General features: G+C 44.5%; 1 pseudogene; it reads left to right on the top strand.

Annotated features, from left to right (window-relative positions):
- Nucleotides 1-26064, top strand: part of LOC111955777 (syndetin-like) — a 322304-nt pseudogene that overhangs the window by 145953 nt on the left and 150287 nt on the right.

The raw sequence follows: 26064 nt of genomic DNA, 5'->3' as shown, positions 1-26064 counted from the left end.
GTCGCCTGACTGTCGCTCCAGTCTGCTAAGTGTAATGTGTCGCCTGACTGTCGCTCCAGTCTGCTAAGTGTAATGTGTTGCCTGACTGTCGCTCCAGTCTGCTAAGTGTAATGTGTCGCCTGACTGTCGCTCCAGTCTGCTAAGTGTAATGTGTCGCCTGACTGTCGCTCCAGTCTGCTAAGTGAATGTGTCGCCTGACTGTCGCTCCAGTCTGCTAAGGTTAATGTGTTGCCTGACTGTCGCCTCCAGTCTGCTAAGTGTAAGTGTTGCCTGACTGTCGCTCCAGTCTGCTAAGTGTAATGTGTTGCCTGTCGTCTCTCCAGTCTGCTAAGTGTAATGTGTGCCTGACAGTCGCTCCAGTCTGCTAAGTGTAATGTGGTTGCCTGACTGTCGCTCCAGTCTGCTAGTGTAATGTGTTGCTTTCAGTCTCTCCAGTCTGCTAAGTGTAATGTGTTGCCTGACAGTCGCTCCAGTCTGCTAAGTGTAATGTGTCGCCTGACTGTCGCTCCAGTCTGCTAAGTGTAATGTGTTGCCTGACTGTCGTCCAGTCTGCTAAGTGTAATGTGTTGCCTGTCAGTCTCTCCAGTCTGCTAAGTGTAATGTGTTGCCTGACAGTCGCTCCAGTCTGCTAAGTGTAATGTGTCGCCTGACTGTCGCTCCAGTCTGCTAAGTGTAATGTGTTGCCTGACTGTTGCCTGACAGTCGCTCCAGTCTGCTAAGTGTAACTGTTGCGACTGTTGCCTGACAGTCGCCCAGTTCTAAGTGTAATGTGTCGCCTGACTTTCGCTCCAGTCTGCTAAGTGTAATGTGTTGCCTGACAGTCACTCCAGTCTCTGCTAAGTGTAATTGTTTGCCTGACAGTCGCTCCAGTTTGCTAAGTGTAATGTGTTGCCTGACTGTCGCTCCAGTCTGCTAAGTGTAATGTGTTGCCTGACTGTTGCCTGACTGTCGCTCCAGTCTGCTAAGTGTAATGTGTTGCCTGACTGTCGCTCCAGTCTGCTAAGTGTAATGTGTTGCTGACAGTCGCTCCAGTTTGCTAAGTGTAATGTGTTGCCTGACTGTCGCTCCAGTCTGCTAAGTGTAATGTGTTGGCCTAACAGTTCGCTCCAGTTGCTAAGTGTAATGTTTGCCTGACTGTCGCTCCAGTCTGCTAAGTGTAATGTGTTGCCTGACTGTTGCCTGACTGTCGCTCCAGTCTGCTAGTGTAATTTGGTTGCCTGACTGTCGCTCCAGTCTGCTAAGTGTAATGTGTTGCCTGACTGTGCTCCAGTCTGCTAAGTGTAATGTGTTGCCTGACTGTCGCTCCGTCTCTAAGTGTAATGTGTTGCCTGACTGTCGCTCCAGTCTGCTAAGTGTAATGTGTCGCTGACTGTCGCTCCAGTCTGCTAAGTGTAATATGTTGCCTGCTGCGCTCCAGTCTGCTAAGTGTAATGTGTTGCCTGACTGTCGCTCCAGTCTGCTAGTGTAATGTGTTGCCTGACGTCGCTCCAGTTTGCTAAGTGTAATGTGTTGCCTGACTGTCGCTCCAGTCTGCTAAGTGTAAGTGTGCCGTGCCCCCTGAAGACCTAGTAAAGATCACAGAGCCCCTGCGACCCCTTTCTCCTGCCAACTAGTCCCAGTTGCCAGGCAACGTGCTGTGATATTTCCTACCATAGCAGGAGAGCATCACCATCAAATGGCAGGGCTGGACCAATGATAGTCCTCCTGGATGTGGATCACTAATTTAACACTTGGATAACAGGTAGCCACTGGGTTAGATGGGGGCGGCAATTTACTTTTGTCTCCTCAATTTGAGATATTAAACATGGTATACAATGCCTTCTGAAAGTATTTCATACCCCTGGACTTATTCCACATTTTGATGCGTTACAAATACAGAAATATCTCATTTACATAAGTATTCACACCTCTTTGCTATGATGCTCCAAATTGAACTCCGGTGCACAACTTGATTGGAGTACACCCGTGGCCAATTCAGTTGTTTGGACATGATTTGGAAAGGAACACACTAGTCTATATAAGGTCCCACAGTTGACATTGCATGTCAGAGCAGAAACTATACCATTAAGTCTATCTGTAGATCTCCGAGATACTGTAGAATTGTGACGTTTCCAAGGACACAGTGGTCTCCATGATTGGGAAATTGAAAGAATATGGAACTACCCAGACTGCCTAGAGCTGGCTGTCCGACCAAACTGAGAAACTGGGCAAGGACTTGGTCAGGTAGGTGACCAAGAACTCAATAACCACTCTGACAGAACTACAAAGTTCCTTGGCTGAGATGGGAGAATATGCCAGAAATACAAGTTTCTCTAACACTTCACCAATCTGGGAGAGTGACCAGACGGAAGCCACTCCTGAAAAAAAGACACATGACAGCACGGCTGGAGTTTTGCAAAAAGGCACGTGAAAGACTCTGAGAGCATAAGGCAACAGATTCTGTGGACTGATGAGACAGAAATGTAAATCTTGGGTCTGAATGCATAGAGCTGTCTGGACAGGGCGATTCCCTGATCCACCTCTACGCAGACGACACCATTCTATATACTTCCGGCCTTCCTTGGACACTGTGCTATCTAACCTCCAAACGAGCTTCAATGCCATACAACACTCCTTCCGTGGCCTCCAACTGCTCTTAAACGCTAGTAAAACCAAATGCATGCTTTTCAACCGTTCGCTGCCTGCACCCGCACGCCCGACTAGCATCACCACCCTGGACGGTTCCGACCTAGAATATGTGGACATCTATAAGTACCTAGGTGTCTGGCTAGACTGCAAACTCTCCTTCCAGACTCATATCAAACATCTCCAATCCAAAATCAAATCAAGAATCGGCTTTCTATTCCGCAACAAAGCCTCCTTCACTCACGCCGCCAAACTTACCCTAGTAAAACTGACTATCCTACGATCCTCGACTTCGGCGATGTCATCTACAAAATAGCTTCCAATACTCTACTCAGCAAACTGGATGCAGTTTATCACAGTGCCATTCGTTTTGTTACTAAAGCACCTTATACGACCCACCACTGCGACCTGTATGCCCTAGTCGGCTGGCCCTCGCTACATGTCGTCGTCAGACCCACTGGCTCCAGGTCATCTACAAGGCTATGCTAGGTAAAGTGCCGCCTTATCTCAGTTCACTGGTCACGATGGCTACACCCACCCGCAGCACGCGCTCCAGCAGGTGTATCTCACTGATCATCCCTAAAGCCAAAACCTCATTTGGACGCTTTTCCTTCCAGTTCTCTGCTGCGCTGCGACTGGACGAATTGCAAAAATCTCTGAAGTTGGAGACTTTTATCTCCCTCAACAACTTTAAAAATCTGCTATCCGAGCAGCTAACCGATCGCTGCAGCTGTACATAGTCCATCTGTAAACTACCCACCCAATTTACTACCTCACCCCCATACTGCTTTTATTTATTTACTTTCTGCTCTTTGCACACCAGTATCTCTTCTTGCACATGATCATCTGATGATTTATCACTCCAGTGTTAATCTGCTAAATTGTAATTATTCGATTTTTTGCCTACCTCATGCCTTTTGCACACATTGTATATAGATTCTCTTTTTTTTTTTCTACCATGTTATTGACTTTGTTATTGTTTACTCCATGTGTAAATCTGTGTTGTCTGTTCACACTGATATGCTTTATCTTGGCCAGGTCGCAGTTGCATAAAGATCACAGAGCCCCTGCGACCCCTTTCTCCTGCCAACTAGTCCCAGTTGCCAGGCAACGTGCTGTGATATTTCCTACCATAGCAGGAGAGCATCACCATCAAATGGCAGGGCTGGACCAATGATAGTCCTCCTGGATGTGGATCACTAATTTAACACTTGGATAACAGGTAGCCACTGGGGTTAGATGGGGGKGGCAATTTACTTTTGTCTCCTCAATTTGAGATATTAAACATGGTATACAATGCCTTCTGAAAGTATTCATACCCCTGGACTTATTCCACATTTTGATGCGTTACAAATACAGAAATATCTCATTTACATAAGTATTCACACCTCTTTGCTATGATGCTCCAAATTGAACTCCGGTGCACAACTTGATTGGAGTACACCCGTGGCCAATTCAGTTGTTTGGACATGATTTGGAAAGGAACACACTAGTCTATATAAGGTCCCACAGTTGACATTGCATGTCAGAGCAGAAACTATACCATTAAGTCTATCTGTAGATCTCCGAGATACTGTAGAATTGTGACGTTTCCAAGGACACAGTGGTCTCCATGATTGGGAAATTGAAAGAATATGGAACTACCCAGACTGCCTAGAGCTGGCTGTCCGACCAAACTGAGAAACTGGGCAAGGACCTTGGTCAGGTAGGTGACCAAGAACTCAATAACCACTCTGACAGAACTACAAAGTTCCTTGGCTGAGATGGGAGAATATGCCAGAAATACAAGTTTCTCTAACACTTCACCAATCTGGGAGAGTGACCAGACGGAAGCCACTCCTGAAAAAAAGACACATGACAGCACGGCTGGAGTTTTGCAAAAAGGCACGTGAAAGACTCTGAGAGCATAAGGCAACAGATTCTGTGGACTGATGAGACAGAAATGTAAATCTTGGGTCTGAATGCATAGAGCTGTCTGGACAGGGCGATTCCCTGATCCACCTCTACGCAGACGACACCATTCTATATACTTCCGGCCCTTCCTTGGACACTGTGCTATCTAACCTCCAAACGAGCTTCAATGCCATACAACACTCCTTCCGTGGCCTCCAACTGCTCTTAAACGCTAGTAAAACCAAATGCATGCTTTTCAACCGTTCGCTGCCTGCACCCGCACGCCCGACTAGCATCACCACCCTGGACGGTTCCGACTAGAAATATGTGGACATCTATAAGTACCTAGGTGTCTGGCTAGACTGCAAACTCTCCTTCCAGACTCATATCAAACATCTCCAATCCAAAATCAAATCAAGAATCGGCTTTTATTCCGCAACAAGCTCCTTCACTCACGCCGCCAAACTTACCCTAGTAAAACTGACTATCCTACCGATCCTCGACTTCGGCGATGTCATCTACAAAATAGCATCCAATACTCTACTCAGCAAACTGGATGCAGTTTATCACAGTGCCATTCGTTTTGTTACTAAAGCACCTTATACGACCCACCACTGCGACCTGTATGCCCTAGTCGGCTGGCCCTCGCTACATGTTCGTCAGACCACTGGCTCCAGGTCATCTACAAGGCTATGCTAGGTAAAGTGCCGCCTTATCTCAGTTCACTGGTCACGATGGCTACACCCACCCGCAGCACGCGCTCCAGCAGGTGTATCTCACTGCCTACCTCATGCCTTTGCACACATTGTATATAGATCTCATTTTTTTTTTCTACCATGTTATTGACTTGTTTAAATTGTTTACTCCATGTGTAACTCTGTGTTGTCTGTTCACACTGCTATGCTTTATCTTGGCCAGGTCGCAGTTGCAAATGAGAACTTGTTCTCAACTAGCCTACCTGGTTAAATAAAGGTAAAATAAAAAATWAAAATAAATAAAAAATAAAACCAGGCACCGCTTATCACCTGTCTAACACCATTCCTACCTTGAAGCCTGATGGTTGCAGCATCATGCTATGGGTATGCTTTTCAGCGGCACGGACTGGGAGACTGGTAAGGATAGAGGGAACATTGAATGGAGCCAAATACAGGAAAATCCTTGATGAGAACATACTTCAGAGTGGAAACAACCTTAGACAGGGGCGAAGATTTACGTTCCAACAAGACTATGATCCCAAGCACACAGCCCAAGCAACGCTGGAATGGCTTCAGAACAAGAATGTGAAAGTCCTTGTGACCCAGCCAAAGCCCAGACTTGAATCCCATTGAAACTCTGTGGAAAGACTTGAAGATTGCTGTTCAACACCACTCCCCATCTAACTTAACAGAGCTTGAGAAAATCTGTGAGGAAGAAAATCCCAAAATCCAGACGACTCAAAGCTGTAGTCGCCACCAAAGATAGCTCTACAAAGTTTTACTCAGGGGTGTGAATACTTATGTAAATTAAATATTTCTGTATTTCATTTTCAATACATTTGCAAAAATGTCTAAAAATATGTTTTCACTTTGTCATTATGGGGTATTGTGTGTAGATTCAGTCTGTAACAAAACAAAAGGTGGAATAAGTCTTATTCCACCTTTTGTTTTGTTACAGACTGAATCTACACACAATGAATACTTTCTGAAGGCACTGTATCATGCTTTTGAAATCTGGAAGTATTATTGGTGACATATTGTCTTGGGATTAACCCATTTTTCTCTCCAATAATAGCAACATTCTCATAATATCCCACAGTAAAGGAATGCTTGACACATCAGTGACGCCCTGTTATTGCTTCTAAATATGGTGGCAGGCATTAGAAAGATATGGAAGGGGCTGAGATGAAATGGATCTAGCAGTCAGCTGTGTGTGTCTGTGTGATATTGTGTGTCGAGAGGCGTGATTGTTTTAGGCTGCTATAGCTGTTCCTCTGTTAGGCTCTGTGTTGTCTGATATTAGCTCCATCTCAAACATCTCACGAGGGGACAGACAGCGTCAACATCCACAAACTCACTGATTGCATCACATGATGCCATACTAGGTTATTGGTAGGGACAGCCAGGAACTTGGCAAACTGTAGCAAAACACTTTGCAACAAACGTTTTTGCAGCTAAAACAAGTGTTTCTTATTGGACAAGTTTACATTAGTCCCTCCCCGTTTTGCTTCCTTTCGGTTCCCAGTGAATACACCCCATGTGCTGGGTGGCTTGTTCGTAGGCGACTTTTAAATAGTCCATGTGTGAGACATAGTCATGTGACCATTTTTCCCATGAAACCAGTGTTTGTGTAAATCTAAAAAACATTTTCCCATCGGAATAATTTGTCTGTTGTCTTTTTTTGGAGGGGGGTTTATTTTTTAGAAGGGTTTATTCTACACTTCAGGAGGACTATAGTTAAGCTGCTTCCTGTCTGTTTATTGTGGTTTAACTACTTAGCTAATTGTCCCAGTGACTGTTGTTGAATGTTAATGTGAGAGGTTTTACCAACTGAGCAATTCTTTGCTAATGAGTATCCTGCACGGGGAAAAGTTGTATAGGGGTGCATCCCTTCATTATTCCAGTACATACAGATGTCATCTATGTAACGGTTGTCGAAGTCGTTCTCCTCCTCAGACGAGGAGGAGCATGGATCGGACCAACACGCAGCGAGGTATGTAGACATAATGAATATTTATTAATGACAAGACGAACACGAAAAACACTTGGAAAATTACAAAACAACAAAACGACGTAGACAGACCTGAACTTGAGAACTTACATTGACACGAAGAACGCACGAACAGGAAAGACTACACAAACGAACGAAAACACGAAACAGTCCCGTGTGGTGCATACAGACACAGACACAGGAACAATCACCCACAAACAAACAGTGTGAACAGCCTACCTAAATATGGTTCTCAATCAGAGGAAACGTCAAACACCTGTCCCTGATTGAGAACCATATCAGGCTAGTTAACATGAACCCAACATAGAAACACATAACATAGAATGGCCACCCAACTCACGTCCTGACCCACTAAAACAAACAATTAACACAATAACTAGGGTCAGAACGTGACAGTCTATTTTCCCGTGCCCCTGTTCCTGCCCATTTGATACATTCTAAATCTAAACACATTTTACGTATTAGTAAAGATTCATTGAGAATAGTTTGTTGGGTGAAAATATGATAACTTAATGAGAGAACAGCTGTGCATGAGGCAAGGAACTGAGCGCAAGCTTTTTTTGTGACTTTCTCAAATCATCAATAGCCTATAGTCGCACCATGCAGACTATTATGTTCTGATTTCTAACACATTCTTAGGTTTGTATCATTCACATCTAAGTTGCCTAATAATTCTAAATCTAGCATATTTATGTTTACTTTTACGCTCAAAATAGCGACTTCATATGCACATTCTCTCCAGAATGGGAAAAATATCCTTTCTATTTTATTCAGCTAGGTTAAATTATATTCTTCTTACTATAAAATCATATAACATGAAAGACTGGCATGGGACTTATAAGCATATCTTGTCAGCTAAATGAACAAGCCTACATGGAGCATTGAGCATAGTCAGATAACATACAGTAGGCCAACTCATAGGCTGTTCTGTTCTTCTTTGTATCATAATGTTTCTTTAGACCTGACCGAAATAAATATTGGATTTGTTGTGATGGTCTACATTCAATTGATTGATTTCATTATTTATGAGACTTTTTAAATGTACAGTAGATGTTGCCAAGGCGCACGTCAGTGGCTTGTATGCAGCTTGTATGCGTGGATGCCTAAAGATACTAAACGTGTTTGTTAATTAACGGTCAATTACCGTGAGACCGGCAGTCTTTTGCATGACAGTAACTGGCTGACAAAATGTAATGACCGCCACAGTCCTAGTCACATGTCCGTGGCTTGCTATATAAAGCAGGCAGACGGGCATTGAGGCATTCAGTTACTGTTCGATTGAACATTAGAATGGGCAAAACGAGTGACCTAAGCCTCTTTGCTTGTGGTTTGATCATCGGTACAAGGCGAGCTGCGTCTAGTATCTTAGAAACGTCTGGCCTTCTGGGCTTTTCARGCACAACAATATCTGTGGATTACTGAGAATGTGCGACAAACAAAAAACATCCAGTTAGCGGAATAGCAAGAATTGTGCAAGCTAACAGACTGGCCACAAACAGACAAGTAGCGGTGCAGTACAACTGTGGTGTGCAGAACGGCATCTCGAAACGCACAACTAGTCGATCTTTGTCACGGATGGGCTATTGCAGCAGAGGACCACACCTGGTTCCATCAGTTAAAAACAAGAAGAAGTGGCTCCAGTGGGCACGCAATCACCAACACTGGACAAATGAGTGGAGAAACATGGCCTTGTCCAACAAATCCCAGTTCCTGTTGTGTCATGCTGATGGCAGAGTCAGGATTTGGTGTAAGCAGCATGAGTCCATGGCCCCATCCTGCCTGGTGTCAACGGTACAGGCTGGTGGGAGTGGTGTACTGGATTGGGGAGTGTTTTCCTGATGCACATTTGGTCCTTTGATACCAATTGAGCAATGAACACCATAGCGTATCTGAACTTTGTTGCTGATTAAACCCAATCGAATATCTTTTGGATGAGATGGAGCTCATGCGAAACATGAAGCCGCACCAATGTGTAGGAGGAAACACCGTCCAACTGGCAACCGTGTCAGRGTGCATGTGCCCAGCGCGCCACAGGAGTCGCTAGAGCGCGATGGGACAAGGACATCCCGGCCGGCCAAACATTCTCCTAACCCGGACGACGCTGGGCCAATTGTGCACTGCCTCATGGGTTTCCCGGGTCGCGTCTGACTGCGATACAGACTGGGATCGAACCCGGATCTGTAGTGACGCCTTTAGCACTGCAATGCTGCAGTGCCTTAGACCGCTGTGCCACTCAGGAGGCTCAGAGGGCTCTATGTTAGTATTACCTTCCCCTCGGGTTCTCTTAACATGTTCTTTTTTTACATWTAACCAAACTCATTATGTATTAAAGTGTCAACTCTTCTGTTGAGTGCCGTAGGTTCTACGGCATGGGAAATGTTTGATTTGCAACAAGTGGGTATTGCCAAAATAAAGAACAAACACCAAATGTGAAAGAAAGTTTATCCTTTGTTGTGGTGTTTGTACTATAGTCATAAACAGACATACACATGAACTCAACAACATGAATCAAAAACACTACAACTCTAACTCGGGCAATAACATTGCTTTCCTTGTATTCCATTAGCTTTGGAGCTTTGCATCACTGGAGAGACAGGGTGGGGTCACTGAATGATATCATTCACTCCACTCGCTGTTTGCGATTGTGAATTCTCTCACCCAGAGGCATTTGGAGAAAGAGTTTGGCAGCCGAGTGGGTCTGGCAGCCTGAACCCTGGCTTCCTCTAATTTACAGGCTGGCGGTAAACTTTGAGAGGGGAAAGAGAGACGGCTGCAATACATAAATTGATCTGGAACCCTTCGCTCCTGTTAGCTTTTCCACAGCCAAGGTCCGTGTTGCTATGCACTGTTTGCCCCTGCAGAAAGCCCTGGTGTGCGTGGCTTGCTGTCGGTAATTTACAGCTGCCTGGTAGAGGGAACAGGAGGTCTCACACACGGAGCTATGTTTAAAACAATTGGCATCATAGAGCTTCTGGTGAGCGGCAGCAGACTCCTTTCAGAATGCAATGATGACTCTTTAGTCTCTGACGGTGTTGAAAACTACGGCTGGAGAAATGGTCCTTGATCTGTGTCAGGCCACGAGGTATGTAGCCTCGGAGCTCTGTGCACCGCTGGGCTTGATGGGGCGAGCCTCTCAATGCCAGCCGTAGAGAGTTATGACGATGCTAGCTGCTATGTTGAGGTTGGCCAAAACCTAACTCAACTCATTTGCCCTTTTCCCCAGAGTGATGGGTTGTTTTTTTACTTCTCAAATGAAGCTGAGAATCTCAAAGAAAGCACCAACTGTCATCATGACAGTCCCTCCCTCCATTCAGTCACACCATTTACATAGGCCAATGTGTAAAGTATTACTAGATTGCTTTGTGCCTGAAATTGTGCCACAAGAGGCAGGTCATGTTTTGATGGGCCTACTAAAGGTCTATGTACAATATAATAAATTTCTTTGGACTTTAAAAAAAATGTAGGGGTCAGGCACAAGGAATTTAATAGTGTTCGACGTTGTCGTCGATGTAATAGTTTCAGGCTCATTACTGAACCATCGGTGTCTGTGGGTCAGAAAAAGAAAAAACACACACAGTGTCACGGCCGTTAAAAGAAGAGGACCACGGTGCAGTGTGGTGAGCGTACATTTTCCTTTTATTAATAAAAATGATGCCGAACAAAACAATAAACACTACAAAAACAAACCGAGAAGCTAAAGGCTATGTGCTCCAAACAAAGTCAACTAACCACAAATACAGGTGGGAGAAAGGGCAGCCTAAGTATGGTTCTCAATCAGAGACAACGATAGACAGCTGTCCCTGATTGAGAACCCTACCCGGCCAAAACATAGAACTACAAAACATAGAACATAGAATACCCACCCCAACACACGCCCTGACCAAACCAAAATAGAGACATAAAAAGGATCTCTAAGGTCAGGGCGTGACACACAGCCAGTTCTCTCTGGCTGCAAGACGGTTTGAAGATAAGCGCCTGTCTACCTGCCTGTCTGCCAGTAGCCTACTTCTTCACATACAGCCCCATCCTAATTTGAATGACATCTTCTGGGATGACAGTTAGCTGTTCCACTGTTCTCTTTGTTAAGGTGTATTCATTATGCTACTGACTGATTAATTAAAGGAGCACTGAGATGAAGTTTCTCCTCAGATGTGAGTCCTTGAATGTCAACTGGAAGGCTACAAATCAGGCTTAATCAAGACCAACAGGATGGATAGGAGAAGAGTTTCAGCCAGACATCAACATTTCTCTGCTGTACATGACTGTTATTTGGACTGTTATATATCAAAGTTATCCTTGATTATGGATGATCAGTAGAAATAGTGGCCAATTACGTTCAGTGGCACATTTCATCCTTTTCTGGCCTCTGGCTGTTTGGGTGTTAAACAAACCCACCCTTATAGGCTACACATCAAGTCCTGTGGTCAAAAATAACTCCACAGAAATGGTTGTGAGCATACGTACATCTTTAGGTGCTGGGCTAATAATTGATGTCTGGCAATCACATCATTTCTTCATTGTGACCTCACAGGAAGAAAAAACAGGAAGTGTGTCTAACACCTCCCTCCCTCCCACTCTCTTTTTCCATATTTGTCTCCTGTCTCATCCGCAGCACATCACTCCAGACAGCTACTTCCCCTGCCTGAGCGACCTGTGCAAGGCATTATGGGAGGTGATGCTCAGCTATCACCGGACCATGCAGTAGCACGAGGAGCATGACAAGGAGGACTCCGCAACCGCCACAGGTATACCTGTCCCACCAATACCTAGCCCATCCCCTTAATTCAGCACAACACTAGGCCTTTGGCTGACCAATAGCCCCTCCCCTTTAATTCAGCATTGCACGGTCCCCTCCCCTTTAATTCAGGCAAGCGACCACTAAAGCCCTTATACACTGTCCATCCTCTAACCTCTCGTACTTCTATAGCCCTGATTCCCTTATTCTTAATACACCTAAAGCCCTGATTCCCTTAGGCTTATTACACCTAAAGCCCTGATTCCCTTAGGCTTAATATTCCTAAAGCCCTGATTCCCTTAGGCTTAATACACCTAAAGCCCTGATTCCCTTAGGCTTAATACACCTAAAGCCCTGATTCCCTTACGCTTAATACACCTACAGCTTAATTCCCTTAGGCTTAAATACACCTAAAGCCCTGATTCTAGCTTATATACCTAAAGCCCTGATTCCCTTAGGCTTATTAACTACCTGCCCTGATTCCTTACGCTTAATACACCTAAAGCCCTGATTCCCTTAGGCTTAATACACCTAAAGCCCTGATTCCCTTACGCTTAATACCACTAAGCCCTGATTCCCTTCGCTTAATACCCTAAAGCCCTGATTCCTTAGGCTTAATACACCTAAAGCCCTAATTCCCTTAGGCTTAATACACCTAAAGCCCTGATTCCCTACGCTTAATCACCTAAAGCCCTGATTCCCTTAGGCTTAATACATCAAGCCCTGATTCCCTTAGGCTAATACACCTAAAGCCCTGATTCCCTTAGGCTTAATACACCTAAAGCCCTAATTCCCTTAGGCTTAATACACTAAAGCCTGATTCCCTTAGGCTTAATACACCTAAAGCCTGATTCCTTAGCTTAATACACCTAAGCCCTGATTCCTTTCGCTTAATACCCTAAAGCCCTGATTCCCTTAGGCTAATACACCTAAACCCTAATTCCCTTAGGCTTATCAACCTAAACCTGATTCCCTTACGCTTAATACACCTAAAGCCCTGATTCCCTTAGGGCTTTTAATACACCTAAAGCCCTGATTCCCTTACGCTTAATACACCTAAAGCCCTGATTCCCTTAGGCTTAATACATCTAAAGCCCTGATTCCCTTACGCTTAATACACCTAAACGCCTCGAACATCCCATATAATAAAGATCGCTTCTTTAGCCGCCCTCACCTTTACGTTGTACAGTTCATCTTGCATTTCTGCTGTCGTAGTTTCCCCTCGTCCTCTAGACGTTCTTAGAAGCTAGACACTTTTTTTTAGCCACCCCTAAATCAATTTAAGCTGATTGTGTAAAGAAATATATAAAAAAGAAAGGGGAGTTGACTTTCATTAGGGAAAAGGGGATACCTACAGTAGTTAGTTGCACAACTGAATGAGTTCAACCTAAATGTGTCTTCCGCATTTAAGCCAACCCCTCTGAATCAGAGAGGTGCGTGGGGCTGCCTTAATTCATGTTCAGGGGAGCAGTTTAGGGGGTGYTGGTGGTGGGGGTTAACTGCCTGGCTCAAGGGCAAAACGGCAGATTTTTTCACCTTGTCGGCTCGGGGTTTCAAATCGATTTTTGGGGGTTAATCGCGTTTAACCGCTAAGCTACCTGCCACCCCCATTACTGTCCCACAGACGTAAACCCGGAGATTGATTTGATTTCTAAGTATTGCATTTGACCTTTATAGAGAGCAGAGCTACTGTTTCAGGTTTATTGTTGAGTAAAGTTCTCTATTTCTGTAAGGCACGACGCTGGTAGACGAGAAGCAAGTACAGGGAGTGAACATTTAATTAGCAACAGACAGGACAGGACAGCATCTGGACATGAACACATAACGACGTTAATGCTGACACCGGGAACAAAGTGAGGAGCAGACCGAGTTGGGAAGTCAATCATCAAAGGAGTCCAGGTGAGTCCCATATTGTGCAGCTGCTAATGATGGTGACAGGTGTGCGTAATAATGGCAGCCTGGAGCGCCAGAGGGAGAGCGGGAGCACGTGTGACAATTTCTTCCTATTAGTTTTGCCTTTTCAAATACTTTGTCAATCAGCAGTAGCTTTCACTCAAATGCGGAACTTGTCCTTTCTCTGTGGAAAAGGTGTTTCCTTTCCTCCTTCTGTATGTTGGATTAATTAAGAAAATGGGCGATGACGAGTAGGACCATGGTGATGCCTTATCCCCTGATCACAGCGATTGATGGATTTGTAAGTATTGCATTTGCCCTTTATAGAGAGCAGAGCTACGGTACTGCCTTCTCGTCTGCCCCCCTCATATAACGAAAATGGTTGTGAATGCGCAGCGCTGCATTTGCACAGCCCACACAGCACACATTGGCGTGATGGTATGGGTAATTGAGGTTGAATTTGTCACCGCACTTACCAGTGTGTTGATAGTCAAGTGGAATTGGTTTTCTAGTGTTGCTTCAGTGGCTCTCCCTCTTTCAGGCTGTCCATGTAGAAGGTCATTGAACCAACCAAGCCTGAAAGTGATAGGTGCTTGTGCTTTGTTGACGCCAACACACTTTGAAAAGTCACCGAGCCCTCCAACGACCTCTTGAATCTAATGTTTCTAATGATTAATCTAATGATTAGATGAATAATAAAAAATAATCCACACGGTGGAGATAAATGGAGATAAACTGTGATATTTAAACCTGTAAATATACAGTACATTTCCATTCCATTATCATGTTAATTTCAATTTAAGCACTGTTTTGATTGATATTTGTAAGAGAAAAATATGTATGTATTTATCCTAATTACAGACATCATGTCCCTCAGTGCTCACCCCATGTTAGGAGTTATTTATGTATTATTCATGTATTTATTAAGGATGATTCCGTACAGCCACAGGGAGGACCACGCATTGTTTATTTGATATTTAGATTAGATCAAATGAATGACGTATGGAGTGTTCTACTTTTCTGAGAAACCCAACCCCCCCATCACAATCAAACAGGGTTATCAAGTGCAATACTGCTATGGTCTCCAAAACAGGGTTTTACATGTTATTATAAGGTAGCTAAGCTAATGGCCTATCTGCTGGAAAGGCAGAAGGTGTATTTTATATATACACCTACTCAAATATTTTATATTTGGGATTCATCAAAGTAGCCACCCTTTGCCTTGATGACAGCTTTGCACACTTTTGGCATTCTCTCAACCAACTTCATGAGGTAGTCACCTGGAATGCATTTCAATTAACATGTGTGCCTTGTTAAAAGTTAATTTGTGGAATTTCTTTCCTTCTCAATGCGTTTGAGCCAATCAGTTGTGTTMTGACAAAGTAGGGGTGGTATACAAAAGATGCAGAAGATAGCCCTATTTGGTAAAAGACCAAGTCAATATTATGGCAATAACAACTGAAATAAGCAAAGGGAAATGACAGTCCATCATTACTTTAAAGACATGGTCAGTCAATCTGGAAAATTTCAGTCGCACTTGGAGAGTGATGAAGTGCTGCATCAGATGACCTGGCCTCCACAATCACCCAACCTCAACCCAATAGAGATGGTTTCAGATGAGTTGGACCCCACAGTGAAGGAAAATCAGCCAACAAGTGTTCAGCATATGTGGGAACTCCTTCAAGACTGTTGGAAAAGCATTCCAGGTGAAGCTGGTTGAGAGAATGGCAAGAGTGTGCAAAGCTGTCATCAAGGTAAAGGGTGGCTACTTTGAAGAATCTAAAATCTAAAATATATTTGGATTTGTTTAACACTATCTTCGTTACTACATTATTCTATTTGTGTTATTTCATAGTTCTGATGTCTTCACTATTATTCTACAATGTATAAAATAGTACAAATAAAGAAAAACCCTTGAAGGAGTAGGTGTCCAAACTTTTGACTGGTACTGTATGGCTCTATGAGCCAGAGAGATGTAGGTAGCTAGATAATTTGAGACCACAAAGGCAGTCCAAGATGTATGTTGGGATAAGCAAGAAAATTCCAGCTTGTGTCATCACTACTATCACCTTACTAAGGTATCCAAGTCTGGAACAAACAACCATTGGCTCTGTTTCAATGGCGATAAAGTTTCAGTTTAATAATTTAGCAAAGTTTTCTATTCCTTCCTATTAGTTTGCATTTTCAAATACGTTTTCAATCAATAGTAGTTTTGGCTCAGATGCGGAACTTGTCKTTTCTCTGTGGAAAAGGGGTTTAATTTCCCCCTTCAGTTCATTGGATTGATTAAGAAAATGGGCGATGACGAATAGGACCACGGTAATGCCTTTATCCCCTGATCACTCACTGGTGCCGTTGAGACTTCGGCTGAGATCCAAATGGTGTTCTATTCCCTGTGTAGTGTACTAAATAGGGAATAGGTTTCCCGCGTGCGTTTCAAGTCTCCAYCTTCCAAACCTTAGTTAAGCATATCTCCTTGTTCTGTGAGTGAAGGGACATTCAGTTCTAATCAGAGGAGGCGGGGCCATCCATCAAGAGGTGCTGTCATATCAGTGCGTGTGATTGGCTGTCCTCTACTACCCTCTAAGTGAAGGTGTCCTCACTCTGCAAACGCTTTCACCCTTCCTCTACGTAAAGGGTGTGTGTGTTTGGTGCGTGTGTGTGTATTCGGTTTGTGTGTTCTTATAAGTGGGTGTACATGTCTGTGTATACCAAAGCCTTAAGAAGAGTGATTCGCATGCTGGTCTTAATTTGTCAGACTGTCCGGTGTGTCCTTGTCCCCAACACGTTCTACCGGGCGCCCTGCATGACCGCCAGGCTCCTCTCTGTCATTGGAGAAAATAATTGAAAGGTCCTTTGATGGCTGCAACGCTACGGATGCATCCCAAGTGGCACCCTATTCCAGATAAAGTGCCCTGCTTTTAACCAGAGCCCCTATTCAGGGAATAGGGTGTTTTTCGGTACGCAGCCTGCATCACCTCTATGGAGCGTCACCACAGCTGCTATAATGAACCTGTCACCATGATGTATCAGTAATTATTGTCACCACTCAATAAAGGGAAGTTGTTTCTGAATTGAATATGGGCGAAGGGTTCCCTCCCATCTTGCCAAATTGAATTTGCAGCCTTAGCTCACCCACTGTCATATTCGATCAGCTCGGACAGGTCCTCGGTGGTGAGAGGATAAATGGCTGCTGTTAGTGGATTGGTTACAAGCTCACAGCACTGACTGGAACCCTTCGTATTGACCTTTCACTAAACATACACTCAATCCAGGACAGAGGGGACCTTGACACGTGTAGCTTTGCCTCATTCTAAGATGAAACCAACATAAAATGAAATCAAGATCGATGAAATAGTAAAGTTTGCTGTTGGTGAACAAGTTGGGTTTTTTCACGGTCATTTGTGATTGGTTTATGATGTGGCGACAAGTAGCCTAGTGGTTAGAGCGTTGGACTAGTAACCGAAAGTTTGCAAGATTGAATCCCCGAGCTGACAAAGTAAAAATCTGTCGTTCTGCCCCTGAACAAGGCAGTTAACCCACTGTTCCTAGGCAGTCATTGAAAATAAGAATTTGTTCTTAACRGACTTGCCTAGTTAAATAAAGGTAAAATAAATWAAAAATTWAAATGTCTTAGAGGCATAGGATTTCTCACAACATGTCCTGTTTTTTGTGTTATTTCTTGGTGTGACTCTATGATATATTAAGGCCTAACTTGGACAACTGCCTTCCTTGATTCAGTCCAAAAGTGACTCCATAGTTAGCGTAACAGATGACGTCATTGATACGTAGCTACACCAGTTCCTTCTGATCCTGATCATTTAGGCATTTTCATGTACATGATTGCTTGGTTAATTATGCGTGTCTGAGACATTAAATAATACAGCAATCCCCGGGTGGAAATTGACAATTACGCCTTCCATTGCCTCTGCTACTTACCTCTGTATTTGTTAAGGCGGCTTCTCTCCTTCATTTGCCGGACCTATCAGCAGGTAAATTGCTTTCCCTGGCCTGTGACCAGCTTTGTTGTGTGTTTTCACACTCCAACGTCATCTTCGTCACTTCCAACGCGATGAGGTAAATGTGGTTGCCAGGTCAAAAGATGAATTATAAACTGGGTGGTTCGAGCCCTGAAAGCTGACTGACTGACAGCCATGGTATATCAGACCGTATACCATGGGTATGACAAAACATAGCATTTTACTGCTCTAATTACGTTGGTAACCAGTTTATAATAGCAATAAGGCATCTCTGGAGTTTGTTGTATATGGCCACTATACAACGGCTAAGGGCGGTATCCAGGCACTCCGCGTTGCGTCGTGCTTAAGAACAGCCCTTAGTCGTGGTATATTGGCCGTATACCACACACCCGTGCCTTATTGCTTAAATAACAAGTAATTCATTCGTTTTAGATGGGTGTTTAAATTACTTTTTGGCTGGCTAGGATTTGACTGGAGACCGTCCAAGTTTCTCAAGGCTCCTTGTCACAGTTTTATCTTGTTGAATTACTTGGCGAAACTACATCTTGGAACTTTGTGCTGTAGTCTGTGAGACGTTGGCTGGTTGTTTTCTGGCATCCTTCCTTTCCGTTGTCGGGGGAGGATATCTGTTTACAATTTTGAAATGTGTAATAGTAACACAATGAAAGCCCCTGGATGCTGTTTCATCACACCTCACTCACTTCCCAGATTCTTCCTTGTCCAACGTTAACTGCTTTGACCCTGCTGTGATATTTTTCTGGAGAACATTGCAATGACTTCTCTCACTATATTAATTCATATTATGCTGGTGTCAAACTGAGGCCCAACCTGGATAGAAAGTAACCTAGAACTACTCTATCTAACCATTTAAGTCTTTGCACGGTTACATCACCCTCCTCATCGGGCTCCTCTCCTCTTTCCTCCCTCCCCTGTTCCCATTAGTAGCATTAACCTTTTCTCTACATCTCCCAGACAGTCAGAAGAGCTAATCTCCCTTCTTACTCACGTTGTTAAAGACATGCTCTGGAACTTTGGCGACTACGAAGTATTTTTTAAATCTTTCGCTTTGGGCTGGATGTGTCAATGTGTAGTTCATACACGCATAATCTGAGCAGAATTACTATTTTACCTCAATTAGCCACGACATCTCTAGTTTGAAAGCAAAAATGGAGCTGACGGATAGYGCTGCCGTGCTTCTAGCTCTTAGGAAACTTATTTATAGTATTTATATATATATATTTTATTTTACCCCCTTTTCTCCCCACTTTCGTGGTATCCAATTGTAAGTAATTACTATCTTGTCTCATCGCTACAACTCCCGTACGGGCTCGGGAGAGACGAAAGTCGAAAGCCATGCGTCCTCCGAAACACAACCCAACCAAGCCGCACTGCTTCTTTACACAGCGCGCCTCCAACCCTGAAGCCAGCCGCACCAATGTGCCGGAGGAAACACTGTGCACCTAGCTACCTTGGTTAGCGTGCACTGCGCCCGGCCCGCCACAGGAGTCGCTGGTGCGCGATGAGACAAGGATATCCCTACCGGCCAAACCCTCCCTAACCCGGACGACGCTAGGCCAATTGTGCGTCGCCCCACGGACCTCCAGGTCGCGGCCGGCTGCGACAGAGCCTGGGCGCGAACCCAGAGTCTCTGGTGGCACAGCTAGCGCTGCGATGCAGTGCCCTGAACTACTGCSCCACCCGGGAGGCCTCAGTATTTATATTTTTATGTGTTATTTCTTAAATTATTAGTCCAGGAATTGATTTGTGTTATGACATACAGCCAAGAAGAACTTTTGGATATCAGAGCGGTGGTAACTCACCAGCATTACCAGCATTACGACCAGGAATAATAGTCTGATCCTTTGTTTGTACCCCCCAGGGCAATTGAACTGATTCCAGAGGCTGATCCAAAACACCGCTGGTGGAAAAGAGGTACTCGGAGTGGACTTCTAGTCCGACTCAGGAGGTGCGCATACCACCCACCGCTTCCGAGTATATTACTCGCTAATGTTCAGTTACTGAATAATAAAGTTGACGAGCTCAGAGGGAGTATTTCCTTCCAATGAGACATTAGGGATTGTAACAGTCTGTTTCACGGAAACATGGCTCTCTAGGGATATACTGTCTGAGTCTGTACAGCCAGATGGGTTCTCAGTTCATCTCGCAGACAGGAATAAATATCTCTCTGGGATGAAGAAGGGCATGGGTGTATGTTTCATGATTATCTACTCATGGTGTGATTGTGATAACATACAGGAACTTAAGTCATTTTGTTCACCCGACCTAGAATACCTCACAATCAAATGCCGACCATATTACCTCCCAAGAGAATTCTCTGCGGTTATAGTCACAGCCGTATATATTCTCCCTCAAGCAGATACCACGACGGCCTTCAAAGAACTTCTCTGGACTTTATGCAAACTGGAAACCACATATCCGGAGGCCGCATTTATTGTAGCTGGGGATTTTAACAAAGCACATTTGAGAAAAACATTACCGAAGTTCTACAAACACATTGACTGTACAACTCACGCTGCTAAAAGACTCGACTACTGCTACTCCAACTTCCGGGATGCCTACAAGGCCCTCCCCCGCCCTCCTTTCGGCAAATCTGATCACCAATCCATTTTGCTCCTCCCTTCCTAGAGGCAGAAATTCAAACAGGAAGTACCCGTGCTAAGGACTATTCAACGCTGGTCTGACCAATCGGAATCCACGCTTCAAGATTGTTTTGATCACAGGTACAGGGATATGTTCCGGGTGGCCTCCGAGAACAACATAGATGAATACCCTGACGCGGTGACTGAGTTTATCAGGAAGTGTATAGGAGATGTTGTACCCACTGTGACTATTAAAACCTACCCTAACCAGAAACCGTGGATAGATGGCAGCATTCGCGCAAATCTGAAAGCGAGAAACATCGCATTTAACCATGGCAAGGTGACTGGGAATATAGCAGAATACAAACAGTGTAGTTATTTCCTCCGTAAGGCAATCAAACAGGCACAAGGTCAGTATAGAGACAAAGTGGAGTCGCAATTCAACGGCTCAGACATGAAATGTATGTGGCAGGGTCTACAGACCATCAGACTACAAAGGGAAAACCAGCCACGTTGTGGACACAGTCTTGCTTCCGGACGAGCTAAACACCTTCGCTCGCTTTGAGGATAACACAGTGCCACCGACTCGGCCCGCTACCAAGAACTATGGGCTCTCCTTCTCCGTGGTTGACATGAGTAAGACATTGAAGCGTATTAACCTTTGCAAGGCTGCCGGCCCAGGCGGCATCCCTAGCCGCGTCCTCAGAGCATGCGCAGACCAGCTGGCTGGAGTGTTTACGGACATTTTCAATCTCTCCCTATCCCAGTCTGCTGTCCCCACATGCTTCAATATGTCCACCATTGTTCCTGCACCCAAGAAAGCTAAGGTAACTGAACTAAATGACTATCGCCCCATAACACTCACTTCTGTTATCATGAAGTGCTTTTAGAGWCTAGTCAAGAATCATATAATTCTACTTTACCTGACACCCTAGACCCACTTCAATTTGCTTACTACCCCAATAGATCCATATCCTATCTGGACAAGAGGAAATGTAAGAATGCTGTTCATTGACTACAGCTCAGCATTCAACACCATAGTACCCTCCAAGCTCATCATTAAGCTCAAGGCCCTGGGTCTGAACCCCGCCCTGTGCAACAGGTGGTGAAGGTAGGAAACAACACCTCCACTTCGCTGATCCTCAACACTGGAGCCCCACAAGGATGCGTGCTCAGCCCCCTCCTATACTCCCTGTTCACCCATGACTGCCTTGCCACGCACGCCTCCAACTCAATCATCAAGTTTGCAGACGACACAACAGTAGTAGGCCTGATTACCAACTATGACGAGACAGCCTACAGGGAGTAGGTGAGGGCCCTGGGTGTGTGGTGCCAGTAAAATAATCTCTCACCCAACGTCAGCAAAACAAAGGAGTTGATCGTAGACTTCAGGAAACAGCAGAGGGAGCACCCCCTATCCACATTGACCGACCGCAGTGTAGAAGGTGGAAAGCTTCAAATTCCTTGGTGTACACATCACTGACAAACTGAAGTGGTCCACCCACACAGACAGAATGATGAAGAAGGCGCAACAGCGCCTCTTCAACCTCAGGAGGCTTAAGAAATGTGGCTTGGCACCTAAAACCCTCACAAACTTTTACAGATGCACAATTGAGAGCATCCTGTCGGGCTATATCACCGCCTGGTACGGCAACTGCACCGCCCGCAACCGCAGGGCTCTCCAGAGGGTGGTGTGGTCTGCCCTCCAGGACGCCTACACCACACAATGTCATAGGAAGGCCAAAAAGATCATCAAGGACAACAGTCACCCGAGCCACTGCCTGTTCACCCTGCTATCATCCAGAAGGCGAAGTCAGTACAGGTGCATCAAAGCTGGAACCGAGAGACTTCTATCTCAAGGCCATCAGACTGTTAAATAGCCGTCACTAGCACATTAGTGGTTGCTGCTCTTTATACATAGACTTGAAATAACTGTCCGCTTTAAAAATTTCACTTTAATAATGTTTACATATTTTGCATTACTCATCTCATATGTATATACTGTATTCTATCCTATTCTACTGTATCTTTGTCTATGCATTACTCATCTCATATGTATATACTGTATTCTATCCTATTCTGCTGTGTCTTTGTCTATACTGCTCTGATATTGCTCGTCCAAATATTTAMATATTCTTAATTCCATTCCTTTACTTTAGATTTGTATGTATTGTTGTGAAATTGTTAGATATTACTGCACTATTGGAGCTAGAAACACAAGCATTTCACTACACCTGCAATAACAGCTGCTAAACATGTGTATGTGACAAATAACATTTGATTTGATTTGACCGTTTTTCTTGAAGTTGTGCTGCGCCATTTTACCTCCATTTTCTCCCAAGTGGGCCAGCCCCCTAGCAATTCGAGTTCTAGCCAATGAGCTTCAGGCCCTCACCATTTGAGTGACAGCTAGCAAGATGCACACACATCAGAGTGAGAGAGAGCGAGCGCAATGACGTGGTGCACATATGCGACGTAGCGCTACTTTCAGAACTACTGGCTAACAAGTATATAAAAGTACCAGAGAATCTCTTTTATGAACACTATCCCCCTCTGTGTCATACTGTCATGTAACAGTGGGCCTAGGCTGTGCCTTGTTTCATTCTTTCTTTTGTTCCATTCTTTCTTTCAGGGAGTGACTCATGCAGTCGTTCTTATCTCAGTCAGGACAGACAACCGTGGGGCAATTTGTTTCCCTCTCTGTGATACGGTTAGGATGCACCGATGGGTAATTCTTAGCTTTCCAGGTGTTTTATGTCAAAAGAACTCTCCTGTTGTTCCAGAGAAAGCGAGACTATCTATACCGTAATTAACTTCCCAAATGATATATTGTATTATCTTTTGTGTTGTCTTTGGGGTCAAAGTAGAAAAAGCTCAGTAACAGGCCTGTAATCATACTCCGGTATCTCGGATGATCTAGTGGTCATTTTAAAACAGGTGGATTTTAGATTTAGAACACAAATGTCTGACCAGTCAACGTGACAAACGCACTACATGGCCTAAAGTATGTGGACACTCCTTCAAACTTGGCTATTTCAGCCACACTCGTTGCTGACAGGTGTATAAAATTGAGCACACAGCTATGCAATCGCCATAGACAAACATTGGCAGTAGAAAGGCCTTACTGAAGAGCTCAACGTGGCACCGTTATAGGATGCCACCTTTCCAACAAGTCAGTTCGTCAAATTTCTGCCCTGCTAGAGCTACCCCGGTCAACTGTAAGTGCTGTTATTGTGAAGGAGCAACAGCGGCTCAGCTGCGAAGTGGTAGGCCACACAAGCTTACAGAACAGGACCGCCGAGTGCTGAAGCGGGTAGCTTGTAAAAATCGCGTGTCCTCGGTTGCAACACTCACTACCGACTTCCAAACTGCCTCTGGAAGCAACATCATGAAATGGGTTTCCCATGACCAAGCCCAATGCATAGTGTCAACTGTAAAGTTTGGTGGAGGAGGAATAGTGGTCTGGGGCTGTTTTTCATGGTTCGGCTAGACCCCTTTTTCCAGTGAAGGGAAATTTTAATACTACCGRATATGCATTCTAGACGATTCTGTGCTTCCAACTTTGTGGCAACAGTTTGGGGAGGGCCCTTTCCTTTTTCAGCATGACAATGCCCCCATGCACAAAGCGAGGTCCATACAGAAATGGTTTGTCGAGATCGGTGTGGAAGAACTTGCCTGGCACTTGGTTGTGCAGGTAAGGTGAGATCTTTACATAATGGGTCCATCGATTGAAGTGTAAACACATTCCAAACAGTTCTGGTAAACTGAGTAGTCAACACCTCGTGACAATAACTATTTGGCTTGCCATTCTATAACACCCTTTTTAACAGCGATACATTGCCAGGAAGCTGCAAACATTCAAACAACCGACTGCGAGCCAGGCCTAATCGCCCAACATCAGTGCCCGACCTCACTAATGCCCTTGTGGCTGAATGGAAGCAAGTCCCCGCAGCAATGTTCCAACATCTAGTGGAATGCCTTCATAGAACAGTGGAGGCTGTTATAGCAGCAAAGGGGGAACCAACTCCATAATAATGCCCATGATTGTGGAATGAGATGTTCAACATGCAGGTGTCCACATACTCAAAGTAGCCACACTTTGCCTTGATGACAGTCCATCCAATCAGGAGAGAGAAATGTGATCATTTGTGCTCTTAAATAAAGAAAGATGATGGTGAAATGGTCACCAGCTCAAACACATGACCTTGTCAGATTTACGATCAAATTCTAAAACTTTCCAACATGTTTGTTACACTCTAAGCTTAGTTAAATTACTTTCTCCAGCATATTTTTTTAAATGTTGTTGCAGCCTTGAACATCATTTGGCTGACTTGAACAAGTGGATGTTGGAGTGTGGGTTTAACTGCATTTTGGAAGATGGTATCTATCATCCCGTCTGCATCATTTGGCTGTCTGACTCACCTCTGGGTGGGGAGGGGGAGGTTAGTGCTACCTAGTGGAGCTTCACTCTCAAGGCTGAGATCATGGAGAGAACTGATTGACCTTCTGTCACGACTTCAACCGAGGCAGGCTCTCCTTCCCGTTCGGGTGGCGCTCGGCGGTCGTCGTCACCGGCCTACTAGCTGCCACTGACTCTTTTTCCTCCCCCTCCTTATGTGTTTATTTGTTACACCTGTGTTCAGTTAAGTGGGTAATTAGTATGGCTTTATTTGTCAGCCAGCCCGTAGGCGTCTTTGTGCGGGATTGTTACTTTGTAACCTTTTGGATTTCGGGAGTGGAGATTGTATTTGTGGACTGGGATTGTGGCTCGTGTCGTTGGACCGAACCGTGTATGTTCACCCAGTTCGTCCGTGTTGGACATTGTGTTGGACAGTTGGGGATTAAAGACTCAACTTATTGAAGCTCTGCTGTTTCCTGCGTTTGACTTCGCACCCCCCCCGACACCCAGGTCGTTACACCTTCATTGTCAACTGCCAAGCAGCATTTCTTTGTTTCCCATCCAAACGCCATCGCCTCTGAGTTTAATGAGGCTTCCGGAACTGACAAAATTCTGTCAGTATGCCTGCAGTGGTGATGGTACATAGTTATCCATTAAGTCAGTCAATAGGATATGTACAGGATAGGGTTGATCTAAAGATCATGTTACTTCAGTGTTGTGACAGCAAAATGTTAGCTAAATATATAGCTTATCGTACTAAGGTCAATAGGTCTAGGAATAGAGTTGACATTGTGGATTTCATTTCAACAATGGAAGTAGTACTTGTTCTATTGATAGACCACTTATCAAAGGGGATTAAACAGAGAGTTTTAGATAAAGAGTATCTCAATTAAACACCCCAGTTGCAGTCATAATCTGGGTCAGTGCAAATATCAGCTTCCGTCCACCCTCTGACTGCGGTTCCTGTAAAGAGATTAGTACAGTAGTCCAAGTCCTCTGGATGAAGCTGCAGTCTGCTCAAAGAAAAATCTAAAGAAAAATGTTTTGTGGGAAAATGTGAAGTGGAGGTGAAAGTCCTCACAAGGTGAAACTAACCACAAATGGGCCTCAGTTTATTTGACCTGAGTTCTCCAGTAGATTGTCTGTTCTGTCTGTGATGTCATACTGTTCTCCAGTAGGTTGTCTGTTCTCTCTGTGATGTCATATTGTTCTCCAGTAGGTTGTCTGTTCTGT

Source organism: Salvelinus sp. IW2-2015, linkage group LG31, assembly GCF_002910315.2.
Source record: "Salvelinus sp. IW2-2015 linkage group LG31, ASM291031v2, whole genome shotgun sequence".
Classification (NCBI taxonomy): Eukaryota; Metazoa; Chordata; class Actinopteri; order Salmoniformes; family Salmonidae; genus Salvelinus; species Salvelinus sp. IW2-2015.
Note: the sequence above shows the minus strand (reverse complement) of the source record. Positions and strands in the feature narration are given on the sequence as shown.